We start from the raw sequence: 21,757 nt of genomic DNA on the forward strand, positions 1-21,757 counted from the left end.
AGACACAAGGGACAACAGACACACCGGTCTCTACATTGCAGAGGAGCTGAAGGCAGTCATCAATGACCTTGGACCACAGAAGGCATTTGCACTGGTGACAGACAATGCTGCGAACATGAAGGCTGCTTGGTCTAAAGTGGAGAAGTACTACCCTCACATCACACCCATTTGCTGTGCTGCTCATGCATTCAATCTGCTCCTCAAGGACATCATGGCACTGAAAACAATTAATACACTCTACAAGAAAGCCAAGGAAATTGTTAGGGATGTGAAGGGTCATCAAGTTACGGCAACAATCTACCTCACCAAGCAAAGTGAGAAGAATAAGAGCACCACCTTGAAGCTGCCCAGCAACACCCATTAGGGTGGTGTTGTCATTATGTCCCACAGTCTCCTGGAGGGGAAGGAGTCTCTCCAAGAAATGGCCATATCACAGTCTGCCAATATGGACAGCCCCATCAAGAGGATCCTCCTGGATGATGTATTTTGGGAGAGAGTGGTAAGCAGCTTGAAACTCATGAATCCTATAGCAAGTAGCCATTGCACGGATTGAGGGAGACAATGCCATCCAGTCTGATGTTCAGACTCTGCTTACAGATGTAAGAGAAGAAATCTGTACTGTCCTGCCAACCTCACTGTTGCTCCAAGCAGAGGAAACTGCAGTTCTGAAATACATCAAAAAACGTGAAGACTTCTGCCTGAAGCCCATACACGCCACAGCGTACATGATGGACACCAAGTATGCTGGCAAGAGCATCCTGTCTGGTGCAGAGATCAACAAGGCCTATGGTGTCTCGCCGTGTCTCGCCACCTTGGCCTGGATGAGGGCAAGGTTCTTGGCAGTCTGGCGAAGTACACTTCCAAGCAAGGGCTTTGGGATGGAGATGCAATATGGCAGTCGTGCCAACATATCTCATCAGCCACCTGGTGGAAGGGACTTTGTGGATCTGAGGCTCTTTCCCCTGTTCCCTCCATCATCCTCCAAATCCCACCAACATCAGCTGCCTCAGAGCGCAACTGGTCCTTGTTTGGGAACACACACACACCAAAGAACGCAACATTGCCAAAGTCAGGTCCTCCCTCTCCTGCCACTGAAACCCTCATACATGCATTCATCTCCTCCTGTGTTGATTACCACAACTCACCACTCTATGGCATCAACTCAAGCTACCTCCATAAGCTGCAGATGGTTCAAACTCTGCAGACCAACTCCTCAAACACACTAAGTTCTGGCAGGGCATCATGAACTCCACTGGCTTTCTGTCTCCCAACGTATTGATTACAAGATCCTCCTTCTGACCTCCAAAGCCCCACGCACACTCTGTTCCACCACAGCAGGCCCATGCTCCAGAGCTTCGGCGATAGGGCCTTCTCCAGGGTTGCTCCTAGGCTCTGGAACTCCCTCCAGCCATCCATGACTCTGAGTCCATCACCATCATTCAGTCCCTCCTAAAGCCCCATATCTTACCCTTACACCCCCCCCCCTCTCTCCACCATACTGAGCACCACCTAACCCAAACCCTTACCCTAAACCGGGTTCATATCCTAACCCCAATCCCACATCTTACCCTAAACTGGGTTCTAATCCAAACCACAACCCTATCCTCCCCATACACTGATACATCACACTCTTTCCCTTCCTTGAGCCCAGCCCTCTCTTTGTTCATGTTTTTGCTTAGTCTGATGTTGTTTTGTTTTTACTCTTATTTCTACAATTGTAAAAAGACTGTGTGTCTTTTTACAATTGCAGAAAAGAAGGTTCAGTAACCACCTCCATGCCAGACTGACAGGAGGGCAGTGTAGGACCTGGCTCAGGAGGAATAAAAGGAGGGCAGGAAGTCTACCAAAAAAAGAGAAGGAAAGAAAAAAGCTGTCTACTGACACTCCTGTAGTCTGACCATTGTTGGAATTCCTCTCTTCCAATATCACCCCTCATTGTACAGAGAGGCCTGGGTTCCCTTGAGGTTTGAGGGAAAAACACACTCTACAATCACCCCGAAGAGTATCATGACGCAATACCGCCTCTGAAAACCCCTCATCGCTCTGTCAGGGAGAGAGACAAGACATGGTAACAGAGGGAGGGAAACAGGAGAAGGAGAGTGCATTACTGAAGGAGAGTTGGGGCACCGACTGTGGCATCAATTAATGAGAGGCCTGGCAGCATGTCCATCCAGACTCACTCTGCTCGAGTTGTACCCAGGGAGGAGGGGGCCACCGTGGGGACATGCATAATTGAGGCCCCTGCTTTAAAAGTTTAGATGAATTAGGGCAGTTTTTCCCAAACTCTGTCCTGCGGACCCCAAGGGGTGCATGTTTTGTTTTTTGCCCTAGCAGTACACAGCTGATTCAAATAATGCAAGCTTAATAATGAGGTGATTATTTAAATCAACTGTGTAGATCTAGGGCAAAAACCAAAACGTGCACCCCTTGAGGTCCCCAGGACCGAGTTTGGGAAACACTGAATTATGGCCAGGGGAGGGGGGTGTGATCTGGAGAAAACATGTCCATTATGTTACTAATTATGGAAGGTGGAGGGCCAAAAAGTCACCCCCGCCAACAGGATTTGCTGTGGTGAATCATCATGGCCAATCTTTAATCTGATATCTTTCCTACCCATGTTTAATCTAGTGGGAACTGACATGGATAATCAGTCACTGTTGTGCTTGTATGCAAATGCGGATGTGGTTGAACTTGAGTCTTTCTGATATCAATTTAAAACACAGCTTTTTATAATGGTAAAAGGGGAGCATTTATTGTCAATCCATGACAGCTGAACTCTGTGACAGGGGGTTGAAAATAGGCAGAGAGGAGAACCCACTGCCCTTCTGACTGACAGCTGCTTTCCACTCTACTGACATCCACAGAGAAGAACGGAATCTGGAAGGCGCAAAAATAGCACATCTGTGTTGTCTTTTCTCCAGAGAAAGAAGAGGATCACGTTTGCTTTACGATAGCTCCATCTGAAGTGCCTTGAACTCTTTGAGAGTAAACACTGATCGTACTGACAACACAGCGACACTACAGATACTAGCAGGCCTCACATGCAGTGCTCACACAGGGCTGGGGATAAAACACAGAGAGGGACCGATGGAGAAGATGAGGAGATATCAGGCTTCTATGATGTGAGCAGCCTCTAAGCTGAAAAGCTGAGAGCTGCCTCTCCCCTCTCTTCTTCACTTTCTGCTCCTTTTCGCCCTTCTCTCACTACAAAGTCCAAAGCCCAAGAGAAATTAGTCAACTGCACACTGTACAGAGAGAGAAAGAGAGAGAGAGAGAGAGAGAGAGAGGGAGAATTGACTAATCATTTAGCAGTTTCTGTCATTTGGCAAAGGCAATGCGGTGGAAAAAAGAATGCACATTTTCCATCATTGTTATCCCAGCGAGATCGCTCAAGATTGAGTACAAAATTGTACGTCTGTCTATATCCTGAGGAAGTTGGGAAATGCATTCAAAACCGGCCCCTGTGAGCGGTTATACCATCAAGTAAGCTTGGGTTCTGCTAGGATGTCGTGGATGGGCATAATCCCATGACTCCGGATCTGAAGGTCACACGATCCCAGTGGTAGACACTTGTTTATAAAAAGAAATGTCTTAACCCTATCCCAAAACGTAACCCTTAACGTAGCTATTTGGAATAAATACCTAAACTTTATGTTTTAACCCTATCGAAAACTTTAACCCTTAACTTCGAAATTTGAATTTTGGAGAAACGTGGATAAACGTCAACTTGGTAAAACCGTGATATCTTGTTGGTTATCCTGTCTATCCTCCATGATTGTAAACGTATTAAGTTCCTAACTCATATATGCTACTTCTCAACATTATTTCTCTCCTATTGCATTATGACAATACATATTTAGAGTGTAGGCAACTGGAATGCTTGTCTGTCAAACCTAGCCTCTGCAGGGGAACTGGAAAGAGACCCTGTGACGACTTCCACTTTTGGACGTTAACAAGGCGACACCCCATCTTAACTTCTCCTCCACTATTACTGGATTGGTTGAACAGTGCAGAAAAAAACCTCCCCTGACTGTTTTTTTAGTTTCCGTTTCAGGTGTTTATTTTACACCTGCAACGTAAGGTTAGTCAAAACCTAACATACAGAAAGTATTACATGCATTTGAATTCAATCAAATAGGCTATTATTTTAAACAAACTATGAAAGGATGCGTCCCCAGCAGGGTTCATGTTAGGAAAATGTGGTGCCGGACAACGTGACCGGGAAGATTTTAAATTACCGCCAGAGGTTGGACCAAATCATTGTTTTACAAGTCACAAGTAAGTCTCAAGTCTTAGCATTCAAGTCCCAAGTCAAGTCCCAAGTCAAGACCGTCAAGTATCAAGTCAAGTCTCAAGTCCTAAACTTTGAGTTTCGAGTCCTAAACAAGTCATAATGTGCTCTTCACCAAATGTAATAACATTTCATATTTTCAACAAGAGTAATAGTTAGCTTATTACATTTACGCAAATCATGAATGCTTTTAAAAACATCTATATATTTATTACTTTCCAAATAAACGTAATATTTCCATGGAAATACATGGGGAGCCATGAGAAAGACCCCCCCCCAAATAGTGATCGTCTATCGAGGATCGCTATGGGCCGCAATCGGGCGATGTAGGCTTGTACACAATCGTCCAACCTTAACACACTCACTCTCTCTCTGTCTGGTTACAGTAGGCTAACGTATGCAATGGTTTTAGGAACAGCAGTAACATCAGGCAGGATTTAGGCTACCAACTGCCTAGCCAGTTGTAGCTCAATCTTGGGTGCAATGATCACGTTCCCGCACTGACTGTGTGGAGGCTCATTGATTTAACGTTACGCTAGCCTACATGATACACTAGTAAAGTATTAAAATATAATAGCTGTCGGCTATATTAGCCATGACTTACCGTTCTTTGTGCAGCTTCAAATGTCGAACAAAGTTGGAAATTGTTGCGCCTCCATCTGTAATTTTATTCCTGCATGTTATGCAAGTTCCTTTTTTTGTTGACACAGCGTTGTCTTTATATCAAAAAATAATACTTTTTGGTATCATCTTTCCAAGGGCTCCATCTGAATTCACCCGCCGACATTCCTCTGCACTGCCACGTGTAACCGATGTGAAATGGCTAGTTAGTTAGCAGTGGTGTGCGCTAATAGCATTTCAATCAATGACGTCACTCGCTCTGAGACATGAAGTAGGGTTTCCCCTTGAGTTGCAAGGGCCGCGGCTTTTGTGGTGCGATGGGTAACGATGCTTCGTGGGTGTCAGTTGTTGATGTGTGCAAGGGTCCCAGGTTCGAGCCCAGGTTGGGGCGAAGAGAGGGATGGAACCTACACTGTTACATTGATGCTGTTGACCCGGATCATTGGTTGCTGCAGAAAAGGAGGAGGTCAAAGGGGGGGTGAGTGTAACCGATGTGAAATGGCTAGTTAGTTAGCGGTGGTGTGCGCTAATAGCAATTCAATCAATGACATCACTCGCTCTGAGACTTGAAGTAGGGTTTCCCCTTGCGTTGCAAGGGCCGCGGCTTTTGTGGCGCGATGGGTAATGATGCTTTGTGGGTGTCAGTCGTGGGTGTCCCTGGTTCGAGCCCAGGTTGGGGCGAAGAGAGGGACGGAACCTAAACTGTTACACACGCACAACTTTTTCTCAGCTGGCATAGTTTGATTGGCTGCTGTCTGATTCAAACTGTAATCCGTTAAATGAAGAGTTGATGTGCTGCACCCTTTTTTTATTAGCATCATTTTTAATATTTGGGCTTGGGGAGGGTATCAAGTCAGGTCGAGTCATAAGGTTCAAGTCCAAGTCTAGTCACGAGTCATTGGTGTTAAAGTCAAAGTCGAGTTGCAAGTCATCATATTTGTGACTCGAGTCTGACTCGAGTCCAAGTCATGTGACTCAAGTCCACACCTCTGATTAGCGCCATTTGAGAAATGTACTGGACCCATATGCATTGGGTGCGTAACCTGTTAGGGCATTCACTCACAGTGCTCAGAATGACAGAAGTCACATTTAGACTATGGTAACTCATCTTAACAGAACATCTCCTGTAATGAAGCAGCCAATAAAATGTCATTTGCAAAAATACAATTCTAAACAGTGCACCTGATGCGACTGATGGGAGCAATTCCACATGTCAGATATGAACATCTCTGTTAGAAACTTAGAAAGATGGTGGAATCTATTGATCTATTTATAAAGACGCCACAACTAGGATGGGTCGCTAATATGACTCTGGACAACAGAAGAAAGTTGATACAGAATATGAGAGAAATGGTGGTCTTTATAAAATATTTCCCTCCACGTTTCTATAGTGCATATATTTGCCTGTTATGAGACATGCCTCATAACATGAACTAAAACGTTCAGGTTTTTAAACAATTAAACTGCCTCCAGCTTACATTGCAAAGTGGTGTGTGACACGCTGATAGCCTGCCTACTGTTGCCTATGCACTTGAATGGCAAATGGGAGGCGTGCTTCAATTACCAAAATAAAAAAAATGGTGGCCATCACGCAATTGCATTTAGAATGGTTGCGCAATGACTGGACATATAAAAGGAAACCCTGGTTCCCAGAATGTAGTACAAGTTAGAGCTCTGCTACCGACTCGAGCCCGACGGACCCCGGCATTATACATCGGGTTAGGGTATGGCCAGAGCTCAGGTATCACTAAATTGATCACTAACATTTTGAAGCTGAGCCATTTGCGCGTGTACAGTCCTATCTGACTACGATCATAACATGGTGTCAGAAGTGCTTCAACTTCATCAAATATAAGGCAGGAGAGACTCTTTCACAGATAATCATGTTCCTTGAGTTTTGCCGGTTTAGAGTGACGAAAAGACAGCAAACTGCTGTCTCATGTGTCTTCATTGAGCAGAGAAGCCCAAGCGGAGTCATTGCTATGGATACTCACAGACTTTGCCACCATGAGTAGACTGCATGCAGAGCGAGTGTCAGACATAGAGGAGCAGTTTACAAAGGAAGTTATTTCTGATTTCGGGCCTTAAATTTGTCAAAAGAAATCGGGCCTGGGTAGGCTAGAGCATGGATAGGGCTTACAATTCATGCCCGTGCAGGGCTCTAGTACAATTACATATTGAAGAAAAATATAAACGCAACATGTATGTTTCATGAGCTGAAAAACAAATCCCAGGAATGTTCCATATGAACAAAATGCTTATTTCTCTCAAATTCTGTGGACAACTTTGGTAACATCCCTGTTACTGAGTATTTCTCCTTTGCCAAGATAATCCATCCACCTGACAGGTGTGGCATATCAAGAAGCTGATTAATCAACATGATCCTTACACAGGGGCACCTTGTGCTGCGGACAATAAAAAGGCCAATCTAAAATGTTTAGTTTTGTCACACAACACAATGCCACAGACGTCTTAAGTTTTGAGGGAGTGTTCAATTGGCACGCTGTCTGCAGGAATGTCCAACAGAGCTGTTGCCACAGAATTGATTATTCATTTCTCTACCATAAGCCGCCTCCAACGTCGTTTTGGAGAATTTGGCAGAATTTGCTCTGGATCGACGTGTACGACAACGTGTTCCAGCAACTTCGTACAGCCATTGAAGAGAAGTGGGAAAACATTCCACAGACATGTCTGTGGCCAACAGATGCATATCTGTATTCCCGGTCATGTGAAGTCCATAGATTAGGTCCTAATTAATTTATTTCAATTAATTGATTTCCTTATATGAACTGTAACTCAGTAAAATCTTTGAAATTGTTGCAGGTTATGTTTTTGTTCAGCATACATAACCAGAAAAAAAAGATTTTGATCAAAGCGAGGAACTGAAATGAAGTTGCCCTTCAGCTAATTCGATCTTCAGAAAGATAACAATAAAACTATGGCTGATTTCTGTTTCTTATTCCCATCTTGTACCACAGATAGATAAAGGCGTATACACAGTCTCTGTACAATATATTTAATGACACGGGTAAATCTTTTTGATGATAGGCATTTCTTTGAAGTCCCAGCTCTTCTATAAAGGGAGCTGATGATGAGAAACTTGAACAGTCTTTGTGTTAGGTCATGAAATCGACACCCCTTTCCTTTTTTTTCAGGTTGCTGTGGAGGAGTCAATCCCCTAAACCAATTTATAGGAGAGTCTCTGAGTCACAACAGTCCATTTGAACTTGCAGTAAACAACCGCATGGACTCAGGCCCTTAAATGAGAGAACTTTGACATGATCCCAGGTTTTATTGCATCTTATTCCCTGAACTATAATCAGAGCTGGGTCGACTTCCCCCACCCTTTCTCAACAAAGAAATAACTAGCGTAGAAAATAACAGGCTAATTTCTAACCCCGTAATTCAGATTTTCTGCCCAAATTGCAGCCTCATGATTACAGGCATGAGGTGGAGCCTGACAACAGCAGCAGAAATAGAAAGAAAAAAAGTCTCTGCCAGGGAGCCTTTGGCGTTTAAGAAAAACAAATGACAAAATGACAGCTCTCTTCCTCCCTAAAGGAGCGCAGCGTAGAACTGGGCCTCTCCAAAGCTCCAATTCCCCAATCTAGGCCTTTCACAGGGATGATCGTAAAAGCTTGGGGAGTGAGATTGGGTTCTCTAGCCCTGCCTGCTGCCATGGAGAATGAGTTAATAGGAATTCACTGCAATGGTAAAGTATTGGGAGTGATGGCTGCCAAATGTCGACATGCTCAAATGGGACGAGTGGAGAGGGAGGGGATGGGGATAGGGATGGTAAGGGGATGGGGAAATGGTTGGCAGCGGTGCTGAAAGGCACCTCTATAGAAGGGGGAGTGAGCTCCTAAGCTGTCCTGAAGCTGCTGGGTATACAGGGCTCAGACTCCAGCTGAGTGCTGAATGCTGTCCACTTCAAGGGGCTGGACGGAGGATTCTCCTGCACACTCACTCCCCTAATTCCTTTATTGTACTGTAGTTCATTATATGGTGGGGATTGGCAATAAGATAATTGAGTTTATGTGGTAAAATCAGGGGTGAAAGCAGAATTCATTTATTCGCGGTACGGGACTTCAAGCATGTGCACCAAAATATTTTATGGGCCTAATCATAGAATTACATATAGAACCCCTATTAATTCAATAGGATCTCTGTTGGCATAGTCGTAAAGATCTGTCATTTAACTTATAAAATGTATCACCTTTCACTGTGGCATAAACACAACCAGTCATAATGGTTTAATCTGATTGTCAAACAATCACTTCAAAGGGCTCCTTTACTAGGCTACCCGTGTACGTTCATCCACTTGCAACATATTTCCAGCCTCCAAACAGTGGTGAATGGAAAGAGACATCTGTTACACAAAATACCACAAAGTGTAATGACATTTGGTGATTGTCATTAGGCCAGAATGTATGCGTCAATTACTGTCCGCGCGCGTCTCGGTGTCGGCCACTGATCTCTGCCTTGACAAAAATGCATTTTGGAGCGTAGGCTATACCACCTGTTTTCAAATCAATTAGCAAATCTTTCATGCCTCTGACATGCGGTAATTATAAAAAGTGGTGTAATAGCCTACAGTTTTCTTGACATTTTGTTTTAATTATTGTGATAGGGTCATGTTTTACCGGTACGGTGTACCCCCACTGTTTATTTTGCCGGGACGCTGTACCGGAACATACCACCTTACTTTCACCCCTGGGTAAAAGGAATGGATTTTTTTATTTTACAGTATGTGCTGCTAGGTGGAAGTAGTGGAGCTATGGCAGAGAATTATGTCCTTCTTGCTTCATTTGACTTTAACTGTGACCAAACATGAGTCGGTTGCCAAAAGGTTTTACAAATGTTGACAAATGTTGCAACCAAATACACATAGTAGGTTAGACGATATAACTTGGAATCTAAGTTCAAAACGGTAAAAAAAATCTGTTGAATGCAATGTGGCCTCCTGCCCCCCGGGCACTGTGCAAGCTGTTTACACGGCGTTTCACAACAATGCCATATGAACTTTACGTGATAGGCCCCCGCAGGACTCCAATCTGCAGCCACATCAGGTACACTGGCTGGAACAACAGATGCAACTGAGATCCGCTCCATTTTACAAACCTGTAACAAAGAAACCTGGAGTCCCTCCATTGCAAACATAACACACCCTCACAATCTTACACACACACACAAACACACACATTAGTAAAGTGACACCAAATAAGCATGAATAAATATAAGATGGAGTTCTGTTTCACAGTCGAATCTCTGAGGAGCAGCCAGCAGCAACCTGCCTTCCTTCACCGCTCTTTACCGTACGCAGCATGAGCATTAGCCCATAGTGTCTGGGACACTGCTGGCTCCCAGGCAAGCAATTTGTTTGTTTATTGTCTTGGTGTTTTGTTGCGGTTACAGTTCATTGCAGCCAGCCAAGCTTGGGCATGCTCCTTTAAATGGCATCTATAAACCATGGGATATGCTCCCCCACCTCCTCACACGACAAAGCAGAGCGTACAGTGTCACGATGATGCTGCTGCTAAAGCTACTCTCTCGCTAGCCATGATGGAGCTTAGATATTCTCCTGAAATGCTGTCGGATCCACCTCAGTGGTTCCACGGGGAGGCAGGACATGCTGTATAACGTGATATATGACACACCTAAACTTATTAGCCCATGAAGAACACAGCTGGCAAGGCCTTGCACTGAAGTGCTTTGAACTGCTCAAATATGGTGCAATACTGTGGATGGCTGGCTGCCTTGTGAAGACCAGTGTTGAGGGTAATGCGTTACAAAAGTAGCGTGTTACCTAATCAGATTACTTTTAGGAGTAATGGCGTAAAATAACGTGTTACATTTTGAAATTGGGTAATATTATTACAGTTACTTTGTCAAACAACGGGTGCGTTACTTTCAGAATCAGATCTCGACCATGCGCGTTTCCATGATCTGATCTCGACTTGTTTCCTCGTTAATTCTCGAGCTGTGGAGAAAGGCTGCTTGGAGAAATGTCATGACATCTGCTGTCCATAGAAATGTATAGAGGGTGCACTTCTGATCTTTGATCTCTGATCATTGATCGCTTCTGTGTAGTAGGACATTGTAGTACTGCGCTGATTTTGCTCATGAAAGTGACATGCAGCAGATGATGTTTGTAGGGTCAGTTGAGGGGAAACGCATAGGGTGTCCAATCAAAAACACATCTTTTGACAAATGGGTCAAATAATGTTATTTGTGTAGAAACTCCTCTATGAAAACCAATAGTCCAAACCTCATGTCTCTTTCGTAATCGGTTCAAAGGTTATTGGAGTTTTTACCCTTCTATGAAAGACAGAATTAGCGTTACTAAATCAATGGAGGCCAGTATTTTCATATTATAATATACGCTTTTCATATTAATGCAAAATTCCGGTTATTTTTTCAAGGATTTCTCACAAAAACAAGCATATCTCTGTCAAATGTCAAAGGAGTACTAAGCATACCGCAAGCTTTTTAATTTCAAAGCCTTTTACATTTAATTCAGTTTGTGAAAATTGGGCTTTTTGCGACCCGCAGAAACAACTTTGCAGATGACCACCACAATGTGTAAAATCCTCAAGTCGCTGCGAGAAAGCGGCACTAGAGCGCTGTGCTTATTATCGGAGTATTAAGTTACGAAATCCAACTTTTTGGATCAGAAATATCATCACCTAAGCGTGTTTTCACCCACTCTGGGCAGAGTGGGTGGACACCCTACCGTACATGTAAGTTGGTTTATCAAGGCTTTTTGACAACTCCAACAGTGCAATGTTTTGTTTTTTAAGATTATCTTTGGTTCTGGTTGCCTGAGTGTGCCTGAGTAAGCTAATTGTACAAGTTCTGGCTGGACTTCACATGGCCTACATAAATGTGCAACATTCATAAAATGCTAAATACATATTTTGCTAGTCTCCTGCATGCAAACAGAGCACAGTGTCTTTTCATATTAATCTGACAGCCAAGAGCTGGAAGAGAACACAAATGCTGCCTAGGAGTTTCTCCTTAAAACTAGACACAAGCCTCTTATCCCTGATAGTCTCTTCTTCTATAAATCACCTGCGGTCTCATGCATATCAAGTGTTCACAGCTCCAGCTCTGTCTGCCTGCCACGCTCAGACTCCTCTATTTGTTGCCAATGTGACAGCTTCTTTAACCAAAAAAATGAAAACATACCCTGGCTGCTGTATCTCTCACAATGTCTCTTTTAGCACCAGGACAATATCAGACCAAGGGAGAGAGAGAGAGAGCGTGTACAGACTATAAAATGTACAGCTGCGCTGTTTCTTGTCTGACAACTGCATACTGAACAAATTTCAGTCCGGTTTTAGACCGGGGCCCAGTACTAACACAGCTACCACACTGGTTGTAAATGATATTGTAAGAGTTTTGGATAAGAAGTTGAACAGTGTTGCTTTGTTTGTTGACCTGTCAAAGGCTTTCGATACAGTTAATCATTCTCTTCTGCTGAAAAGACTGAACTCACTGGGGTTGGCCTCAGATACATGTTTGTGGTTTCAGAATTATCTCAGTGATAGATCTCAGGCTATTATTGCAGATGGGGTCAAATCAGATTTTGTCACTGTTCACAAAGGAGTCCCACAAGGTTCGATTTTAGGTCCTTTATTACTCACTATATACATAAATGATATCTGGAACTCAGTGAGAAAAAAATGCAACTTTAATTTCTATGCTGATGACACAGTACTATATGCCACAGCCCTAGCACTCGCTCAAGCATTTACATTCCTGCAGTTTGACTTTCAATTGCTTCAAGATGCACTTGTAGATCTTAGGCTGGTGCTTAATTCAAGTAAAACTAAGTATATGTTATTTTCACAATCCAAAAGTATACAATTGGGAAAATCTGAACATTGCTATCCATGATGGCTCTCTTTTGGAACGTGTTCCTACCTATAAATACCTTGGAATTTGGTTAGATGATAATCTCTCTTTTAAAACTCATGTAACTGAGCTGGTAAAGAAGCTGAAATTGAGAATTTGATTTTCTTATAGAAATAAATATTGTCTGTCATCACAGCACAGAAAGGAAATTGTGCGGGCCACTTTTATGTCAGTGCTTGATTATGGTGATGCTATATATATGCATGGATCAGCATCAGTACTGAAGAAATTGGATGCAGTGTATCATGCAGCGTTGCGCTTTGTTACTGGTGCAAACTTTTGCACACATCATTGCCTTTTGTACACTTCGGTTGGCTGGGACTTCCTGACTTTTAGAAGGGCCAGACACTGGTTGATATTTGTCTATAAAGCTGTCTTACAGAAACTTCCTAATTATCTTAACTCAAAAATCCAGTGGTCAAACAGTATTTATCAGACTCAGTCACAGGACATGCTAGTGCTAGAGATACCCCAGAGTTAGGCAAAACCGCATTTGAATATCATGCTCCACACTCATGGAATGAATTGCAGAGAGAACTCCAGTTAGATATTTTGGTGCCTGTAAGACAGTTTAAATGCACATTACATGAACTTTATATTATAAACTGTGATTGCTTTTTGTAATGTGTGTTTTTCATATAGAAGTTTATTTATTTTAATCATTTTAATCTACATCTTGTACTTTTAATTTGTTTTAATTTTGTGTTGTTTTTATTGTTCTATCACAGGACACAACTGTACAAGAGACTCTGTCTCAGCTTGTTTCCCCTGTTTAAATAAAGGTTAATAAATAATATTTGCCACTGAGAAAGGTTGAAATGGGTCTGCAAGAGCCATCCTCTATTTGATAGTACTGTAGCTTCACATTGGAGAATGGTCTTGGCCATACTGCTTATGGACTCGAAGTCCATCCATGTCTGAGGAAGTCGGAAGATGACATGGAAACCGGCCATTAGAGGCAACAGTGAGCGCTGTTACCTTCAAGTAGGTAAGCATCTGCCTCTGGTGCCAAAGGTTGCATGTTCAAATTCAGCTATATAGATTTTTTTAAAGCCTATCCCAAACCTTAACTCTTACCTTAACCATTCAGAGTTAATGCATAACCTTAAGATTTCAGAGTTAATGCCTAAATTTAACCTTAAACATTTCTAATTTTGACATTTTGAACAACTTCTAAATGTGATGTTTGAGAAACATGGACGAACGTCTAATTCTGTCATGAGACTGTGAGACCTTGTTGCAAATATAACACTGCACCGAGTTACAGTGCAATCATCTCCACTTTTAACCACTTTCATCACACGTCTAGCTAGTACAGATTTGGAACAAATGGCGCCAACGTAGGTGTCCCAATTTGACCAAGTTTCACTTTACTGGATAATGGGCCAAAGGGGAGAGCCTAATTGGATCAAACCCTATCAAAGACACCTCAACCACCAACCCAGCATCCAAACCCACAAACCCAATCCATTCTCATGAATTGTCCAGCACTGTTTACATCCAGTGCAGTTGAACTGTCCCAGGGTGGCCTTTGCTCCAGCTGTCAGCAATACAATAACACAGTCCAATAAAAAACCCTCAGAACAACAATGGGACCACAAGCAACTCCGGGGGCTACATACGGCAATCTATAAAACACTGTAAAGGGTTGCCTGTCAGCGGGTGTGAAAGGGAAGATCTACACCTCCTCTGACTCTCTGGAGGGACTTCAATTAATCACAGCAGAGTTGTATCGTCGCTGCGCAACAGGAGCCGTAAGGTTATTGCCATCTGTGTTCCACAGGATGAAATGAGATGATCGCACTAATTGCAGAAAGACAGTTGACCGCACAACGCATGTCAGGGGGATGAAGGACATATGGATGAATAGAGAACTAGGAAGGAGGAGATAGACAGAGACAAAGAGGATGTGGAGAAAGGAGGGGGAAAGAGAGAGAGAGAGAGAGAGAAAGGAAGAGAGAGAGAGAGAAAGGAAGAGAAAGGAAGAGAGAGAGAGAGAGAGAAAGAGAGAGAAGGAACGTGCACCACTGTGCTGCGTGTGGTGGCATAATCATGAATATCTACAGGGGCAGACAAGGAAAAGCAAGGCTGATTAGCTCTGAGGACAGTGTTTGTGTCCCCAAAACACAAATCCACAATCCTCTGTCTCCTTAATCAGACAGCTGCTTTGTTAGAGCATGACGAGAAAGGAGAAAAATCACATTTAAAGCACATACTGTGAATAGTCAGATCTACTGCCTCCTTCAATGTGCAGTGTGTCTTAGCTAAGCTTTTCCTAGTTGTCAACACACAAATTGTTTTGGTCCACTCAGGCTTGGCCTTCTGGTACTAATACCATTTGTTCTAGAACAAATAACTTTCGAAAAACAATAGATTTAATTTTAAATGTATCAAAAACTTGATTTTGAGTTGAATGTTTAAAAACAAAGGCATTAGTCATATGAGTCATATGTCTCTGTGTTAAGCTTTTTCATTGCAGTGTTAGCGTCAAATATTCCCTCAACTGCACCCCAAAAATTGTGTTGAACACACAGAGAGAGCGAGAGCAAGAAAGAAAGAAAGAAAGAGAAAAATACATCTGCCATTGCATGCTGTAATTATTCGAATTTCTTTAATAAAACAGCCTCAGTTATGACATTCACCTTATGAGTAAAGTTATCCCCTCACAGACCTTCATTAGTTGTACTGGAGCAGCACCAGGACCTGTGCCATACACTGGAAAAAATCACTTCATGTTTCTTTTCATTTCATTATTGAAATGAAACCAATCACAACTAATGTACAGTATCAGTGAACATGGGAGAAATATAGTATTAATAACCGTGTGCCAACTTTTGATCCTCACATTTCATGCACATTCTGTAGGCTAATATGCGGCTATCCATATGGAACACTGTGTTTTACGCACAGGCTAAAGAGAAGAAACTAATACCAACACCTTCATAGATCACATGAATTTAGACCAACGTGAACCCGTATTGTCATCAACCATTATTTATAACGACTGTATTGGTTTGAATCCCCATCTGTGACAGTAGATTCCATGCATCCCTTTCACAAATAAAGCACTTAAAATGATAGTTTTCACAAACAAAAATAATAATAGCCCCAAACAAGGATATTTGAACATCGGTGAGATTGGTTTTATGATTCAGTACGTAGCAAAGTCTAATTTTGTAAAGTATGTAGAAATGGCTGTAAATTAATATACTCCAGTCCACAGGATGTGTTTTCCATACCGTGCACATACGTTTTATGCTTTTGAAAATAAAAAGATCACAATAAGCACTTGCGATCATTATTAGGATATATAAAACACCAAGTAGCCTAGATTATTTTCACATTAGCAAAATTATGTAGCCTAGATAAATGAAATATAATATATATTTATAATGACGCATAGCCTACCTGTCGTTGCGCTGTCAATTAATCCCGTGAAATGCCCCTTTCATTTGCTTTCCATTGTCAAAAACAAAACCAGGATAATGTTAAAGAAATACCATATCCTTATCGCATGAAGGTGCCCACCACGACAAAACATAACCTAGGACAATTATGTTGAAATCAAGCTTTCCGAGCGCACGAATCCCTGAGTCGAGAGAAGTCTAAAATGTATTGCATAGACTTTAAAGCTCGACCGGACCCCCGGCTTGATCAGTAGAGTGGAAAGCAACTGGAGGTCTTCTAAAGTTCCAGGTCCTTTTGCGCTTTTTCAGAAACTTCCCAACCGCAAAAGGGCGACAGCTTGGAAGCAAAAACGTATAGTCAATCATTGTTTCTCCAGAACATATTAGTATTGTTGCAATTCACCCAGTATTGTTTTGTTAACTTGTTGTGGGTGTGTTTCTTCGCCGTTCCAGACGAGGCATTTGAGATGAGGGGTCGGAGCTTTAGCAACGGGAGGCAGAGCAGTATACGCACCTGAGACAAGTGTATTATTTCAAACGACGTTACTTCAATGATTTGGCGCCACTCAGTGGCATTTTCACTTGCCGCCTTGGCGTCGTGCAATAGATGTATGATAAAGGGACTAATAATAGGCTATCAGAGTTATCCCCTAAAATGTGATGATTTATTGAAGATGTTACGTATCTATGATACGGTGCCAACGAAATTGCTACTGTCACATATTAAAATGAAATTAATGGCATATTATAGGACATGTATTACCATGTAGGCTAAATATAATTCTGAAACCCCTCAGATCTAGGTCTACTGTCAATTTGGGATGATGTTATCCCTGATGCACATAAACTCTGATTCGATGAGAAAACACACTTTTATTCATCAGCTTTTCCATTTCAAATGTTTGAACTCATCCAAGTAAGTATGCTAATATACACTGCATGTATAACACATTTCAATAATAGCCTTCAGGAAGCCCAAAGGAAAGTAGAAAACAGCATTCTCAGACTTGGGCATTATCAGTTTGGAGGAAACTGATGAGATTAGAGGTTAAAAGAGGTGCCTTGGGCAGGCTGTAACACAAAGCAGTAAAAGGAAATACTATTTGTTAGGATTTCAGAGAAGCCCTGAGTTTGTTTGTCTGCATGAAAACATCTTCAGAGAGAAGCTGATGTATTCTGATATGCATTAGGTCCCTAACACACTCTCTAAGGTTGGGAGTACGCTCCTGTTTCTCTCAGAGACTCACCCTCTCTCTCCTCCCAAAGCATTACCGCTCAGTCTAAAAAGCTTTCTCTTTAGTAATTGCATTATCTCTCTATTTCTCAAGCGCTGTCTTTTGTCTGCCTCAAAAGACAGGAATGGGCGGAATAATCAATATCCTGCTTTGAAATAGCCTGCGGAGAGAGGAGGCAAACATTTGGTTTTGACTTTGATTGCTTTTTGGACACCCTCAGAGTGTTATCATCATAAACTCAAGTCATCTACCTCTCAGAGAATGTGCGCGCACGCACACACAAACACATAGTGCAAAGAGCCAGTGGGCAGGTCATGAAAATCACTGCATGACTGATGATTCGTGATTGGTGGTGGGGCCGGGGGGATGTCTGGCCATTATCATTGACTAATGGCATTACATATACTCTGTATCGTTATTGAAGGAAATTACTGACGTCATGGCCACAGACATAGCATCACTCCTCACAGAATGCGTAATGCTTTTCCATTATGCCGTCATGCAAAGGACCCTTCATCTGATCCTAGTCCTACAAATGCTTCAGTGTGACAACTACTCATCAGCTTGGTCGCGATTTCTCGACTTGATAAACACGTGTCCGTCAAAACCCAAATCCTACCAGAAGGTGTAGTTTTAACAGGGAGCTTTGGATCCCCACCACAAACAAACTCACACATACACGCATGTACACACCCAACATACACACACACACCCCACGTACACACACACACACATAAATAAACATAAATTAAAGGAGATTACCTCATTAATCTCCAGTGCTAATGTGTATTTACACAGTAAGTGGAGCAGAAGCTCATACCACGCACACATTTCTGTGGACACACTGCTCTCATGAAGTCATGCGATTCGATGGCTTCAACCATGAGGTAAGGCTCCACAAGCTGCATGGGGAGGAAAGATCAATGCAATCCCAGCCCCCGAGGCATACCCACACATCTTTATTATGGGCATACTTCACAGAGGCCCCAGCATAGGTCTTTATAAGCTGAACACATAGAGGGATAGCCATGGAGCCTCATGGCCATTCAATACTGTTCCTAATATCTGCCGGGGTCACATAACGGGCAACTCCTGTAGCTAAAGCAAATTCCATGGGGATGCTATAATATGTGCATTTGACATCTCAGTGAAGGACATTAGCTCTGAATAATAGTGATAGTAGTGAGTAGATCTGCAAAGTGGGACTAATGAGTCTTCTGTGTGACCCCTCATACACTGTCAGCCCCTGCTGTCTCTCGCCTTGAGAAGGGGGGAAAAGAACACTGAAAAACTCCCGGGCCAAACAGGGGCAATGATTGTGGTGTCTTTGCTTAAAATAACAGGCCCTGTGAGTGGAGTAACCTCCTCAACTCCTCCCCAGGCAGTCCTCTGCCTGAACCCCTCCCTGTCTTCACCGCGGATGTGATGAAGACAGTGTGACGTCCAGTAGAAAAGTGCAGGAGGACAAATAGGAGGCATAATGGCTTCTGGGATGTAGCTGTCCATCAATTATTCAGCGGCAGCATCAGTTAACCCTTAAGGAAAACCAGATGATTTAGTAATGTGAAACCATGTGTTTTTGGGACACTTCACATGTGATGATATTTAACATGTCAATTTTCACGTGATCACATAACCTTTCACAAATTTTAACATGAGATTTTACAGGTCATTCACCAGCAAACAAAAATGAGTCATTATGATACACAGACAGTGCTTTTAACATACTGTATGTACGTTGAAAACACTCTTGTATCTGACCACAGTCTGTATGTTAATTTATACAGTAATTATTATGTAACATGTCCTTACCTGGGATTTGAACTCACAACCTCTTGGTTCATGGCATTCCAATTTTCCTGCTACGCTACCATGTCTGGGTCAGTAAATGATATCACCTGTATTCCTACACTTTGGACTAGAGGTCGACCGATTAATCAGAATGGCCGATTAATTAGAGCCGTCTTTCAAGTTTTCATAACAATCGGAATTCGGTATTTTTGGATACCGATTTGGCCGATTTTTATTATTATTTTTATTTTTATATTTTTTTTAGACCTTTATTTAACTAGGCAAGTCAGTTAAGAACACATTCTTATTTTCAATGATGGCCTAGGAACGGTGGGTTAACTGGCTTGTTCAGGGGCAGAAAGACAGATTTTTACCTTGTCAGCTCAGGGATTCAATCTTGCAACCTTACGGTTAACTAGTCCAACGCTCTAACCACCTGCTTTACATTGCACTCCACAAGGTTACGCGAATGCAGTAAGAAGCTAAGGTAAGTTGCTAGCTAGCATTAAACTTATCTTATAAAAACAATCAATCAATCATAATCACTAGTTAACTACACATGGTTGATGATATTACTAGTTTATCTAGCCTGTCCTGCGTTGCATATAATCGCTTAGGTACACGTTGCTCCAACCATAAACATCAATGCCTTTCTTAAAATCAATACACAAGTATATATTTTTAAACCTGCATATTTAGTTAATATTGCCTGCTAACATGAATTTATTTTAACTAGGGAAAATGTGTCACTTCTCTTGCAAACAGAGTCAGGGTATATGCAGCAGTTTGGGCCGCCTGGCTCGTTGCGAACTGTGAAGACTATTTCTTCCTAACAAAGACAGCAGACTTCGCCAAACGGGGATGATTTAACAAAAGCGCATTTGCTAAAAAAGCACAATCGTTGCACGACTGTACCTAACCATAAACATCAATGCCTTTCTTAAAATCAATACACAGAAGTATATATTTTTAAACCTGCATATTTAGCTAAAAGAAGTCCAGGTTAGCAGGCAATATTAACCAGGTGAAATTGTGTCATTTTGCGTTCATTGCACGCAGTCAGGGTATATGCAACAGTTTGGGCCGCCTGGCTCGTTGCGAACTAATTTGCCTGAATTTTACGTAATTATGACATAACACTGAAGGTTGTGCAATGTAACAGGAATAATGTTTTGTTTTCGAGATGATAGTTTCCGGATTCGACCATATTAATGACCTAAGGCTCGTGTTTCTGTGTGTTATTATGTTATAATTAAGTCTATGATTTGATAGAGCAGTCTGAACGATTGTAGGCACCAGCAGGCTCGTAAGCATTCATTAAAAATAGCACTTTCGTGCGTTTTGCCAGCAGCCCTTCGCAATGCATTGCGCTGTTTATGACTTCTAGCCAGTCAACTCCCACGATTAGGCTGGTGTAACCGATATGAAATGGCTAGCTAGTTGGCCGGGTGCGCGCTAATAGCGTTTCAAACGTCACTCGCTCTGAGACTTGGAGTAGTTGTTTCCCCTTCCTCTACGTGGGTAACGCTGCTTCGAGTGTGGCTGTTGTCGATGTGTTCCTGGTTCAAGCCCAGGTAGGTGCGAGGAGAGGGACGGAAGCTATACTGTTACACTGGAAATACTAAAGTGCCTATAAGAACATCCAATAGTCAAAGGTATATGAAATACAAATCGTATAGAGAGAAATAGTCCTATAATAACTACAACCTAAAACATCTTACCTGGGAATATTGAAGACTCATGTTAAAAGGAACCACCAGCTTTCATATGTTCTCATGTTCTGAGCAAGGAACTTAAACGTTAGCTTTTTTACATGGCACATATTGCACTTTTACTTTCTTCTCCAACACTTTGTTTTTGCATTATTTAAACCAAATTGAACATGTTTCATAATTTATTTGAGGCTAAATTGATTTTATTGATGTATTATATTAAGTTAAAATAAGAGTTCATTCAGTATTGTTGTAATTGTCATTATTACAAAGAAAGCAATCCATTAATTTTTTAATTTTTTTTTTTTTTTTAAATTAAATCGGCTGATTAATCGGTATCGGCTTTTCCGGTCCTCCAATAATCGGTATCAGCGTTGAAAAATCATAGTCGGTCGACCTCTACTTTGGACTTCAAAGTACATGTCAACTTTGTTAAAAATACACTCAAGAAAAACTATATATTTATAATAGTGATTCAGGAGTAACATAAAAACAGAATAATATGCCCCACCAACATTAGACAACTATACAGAAAACCCTACAATTGCTGAAATAAGTCAATTAAATTAATGAGGAGAAAATAGTCAGAATAACTGATAACTAAAATAGCAGTACAGGTGGCACTCTTTTGCTAAGTGCAGAGATGTATTATAGGTATTGAATGTGTAGGGGGATGCTGCAGACTGTGGCACAGGAGAAAGATCAGCATACCTCAAATCACAGATGGGGTTATATTTTAGCTGGACAGCGTACCACTTACTTTAAAAGCCCCAAACCATTTCA

At 42.0% G+C, this 21,757-nt stretch overlaps 1 protein-coding gene across 2 annotated transcripts in view; it reads right to left on the minus strand.

Annotated features, from left to right (window-relative positions):
- Positions 1 to 16,711, minus strand: part of LOC106582736 (chemokine-like protein TAFA-2) — a 197,195-nt gene extending 180,484 nt beyond the window's left edge. For both annotated transcript variants that reach the window (XM_014166114.2, XM_045705485.1), the window contains exon 1: positions 16,238 to 16,711. The gene's annotated coding sequence lies outside the window, so the exon portion shown is untranslated. The remainder of the gene's footprint in view (positions 1 to 16,237) is intronic.
- Positions 16,712 to 21,757: the final 5,046 nt, after the last annotated feature.

This window comes from Salmo salar, chromosome ssa22 (genome assembly GCF_905237065.1).
Source record: "Salmo salar chromosome ssa22, Ssal_v3.1, whole genome shotgun sequence".
Taxonomy (NCBI): domain Eukaryota; kingdom Metazoa; phylum Chordata; class Actinopteri; order Salmoniformes; family Salmonidae; genus Salmo; species Salmo salar.